The sequence below is a fragment of the Rhinopithecus bieti genome, unplaced genomic scaffold (assembly GCF_001698545.2).
Source record: "Rhinopithecus bieti isolate Rb0 unplaced genomic scaffold, ASM169854v2 scaffold_8598, whole genome shotgun sequence".
NCBI classification, from domain to species: domain Eukaryota; kingdom Metazoa; phylum Chordata; class Mammalia; order Primates; family Cercopithecidae; genus Rhinopithecus; species Rhinopithecus bieti.
The window spans coordinates 15,852-18,040 of NW_016805734.1; positions in this window are offsets into that span (position 1 = coordinate 15,852).

A 2,189-nucleotide genomic window follows, 5' to 3' on the forward strand; every position below is an offset into this window, starting at 1 on the left:
GGGGAAATATATAAGTTAGAATTATTTAAAAAAGTGTTAGACCTGCTTTGCCCTACCATTCATGAAACTTTTTCGGTTCGACTTTTTTTTCTCAATAAATTGATCTCTTCTGCTTTTTTAGTGTTACCTTCATATGATTTAATATTTAGTTGTTTGGTGGTCACTTCTTTAACTGTAAAATATGCACTTAAGCCTCTATTACTTGAATTATCTATATCAATTCTGCTTATTCCAATGATTGTCCACTGAGAAAGATGAGGAATTTAGCTCCCATTCCTTTCTCCCATCTCCAAATATCAGTCCCTTCTAAATTTTTAATGCTCATGTTACATTTATAATTTTACATATACTTAGAGTTTTATTTCTTAAATAACTTTAACACAGGACTTTTTCAGTGCCACTTCACCAGTTGGAGACCTCTGCAACTGGCGATACCCCTGCCCAGGCCTTGCTCATCTTTGGGCTGGCCACAGGGGGTACCCTACCCACTTGACCCAGCCGGCTGTACTTGGCTTGCACCCTGGCCCAGATCCTGTGCTCGCCACAGTATCCACACTCCACCCATGGCTGGGCTGTGTGTGCAGCGACCTGCTTCCACCTTGGGTGCTGGCATCTGGATGAGGGGAATCTGGTGGTGCCCAAAAAACTTGGAGATGACAGCAACTCCAGAGTCCCAAAGTGGGTGTTATTCCTCCTGACCACACTTCAGCAGATGGAAGTGTGTTAACAGCTCTTTCAGTCCTATTGCCGCACTTTGGCCTGTGTCTTCTGGGCTGACCCAACCCGCTCTTCTTTCCCATCACATGGGGTGGCCATACGGCCCCAGCAGAGGGCAGAAGGTTAACGTGTTACAGACTTTTTGTACCACATTGAGCAGGTCCCAAATTCTTGTCCCACAAACAAGAAGAATGAGGTTACACTGACAACCAGAGGATGAGCAGGACAGAGTTTTATTGAGTGACAGCTTTCAGTGGAGAGGGGACCTGAGAAGGCAGCCTACCCAAAGTCAGTTAGGTCTCCCACAACCTGAAGGCAGGTAGTCTCAAAGTGAGGCTGAGTCCAGGGCTTTTATGGGCTCAGAATGGGAGAGTACATCCTGATTGGTTTGTGAGTATTCGAAAAAGGCACCACTCAAAGATGGGCATGACAGTGTATAAAACCAATTTGGGAAGGGTTGATATATGTAAAAATTGGTGAAGGGTGGAGATCAAGCAGAGGAAAGTGTGCCAAATGGGAAGAGAGGTTTGCAGTCCGGTTCATGCATTTATCTGAGACTTGTAGCTTGATTTTTAGGCTTTAAACTGTTTGGCCTGAAGGTTGGGTTTCACTGGGAACCTGCCCCTATCTGCCTAGGCATTTGACTGTCTCCTGCCACTATCAACTTTAGACACTATTTATTGATTTCCCACTTTGTAAGATGTACAGTTTCTCTCCCCATTTTACCTTCAGATTTCATTCACTATATAATACGTAGTATTTTACACTTATAGTTTCTGCATTAACTTTTCACCCTGTAATTAACAGTGCCCTTTAAGTACAGAGTTACATAAATTACTGCATAATGATAGTATCTTTACCAGAGAAGATCTACATGTATTAAAAATTTTCTAAGTCCTTGTTTACTTGAAAATATGATTTTCTCACACATAGTTGATACCTTAATACTATAGACTTCTAGCCTCTTCCTCTGAATAAGATTTGCTATGGGGGGTGGAGCAAGATGGCCGAATAGGAACAGCTCCAGTCTCCAACTCCCAGCGCGAGTGACACAGAAGACTGGTGATTTCTGCATTTTCAACTGAGGTACTGGGGTCATCTCACTAGGGAGTGCCGGATAATCGGTGCTGGTCAGCTGCTGCAGCCCGACTAGCGAGAGCTGAAGCAGGGTGAGGCATTGCCTCACCTGGGAAGTGCAAGGGGAAGGGAATCCCTTTTCCTAGCCAGGGTAACTGAGACACACAACACCTGGAAAATCGGGTAATTCCCACCCCAATACTGTGCTTTAAGCAAATGGGCACACCAGGAGATTATACCCACACCTGGCCAAGAGGGTCTCACGGCGACGGAGCCTCCCTCATTGCTAACACAGCAGTCTGCGATCTAACCGCAAAGCAGCAGCAAGGCTAGGGGAGGGGCACCCACCATTGCTGAGGCTTAAGTAGGAAAACAAAGCCGCTGGGAAGTTTGAA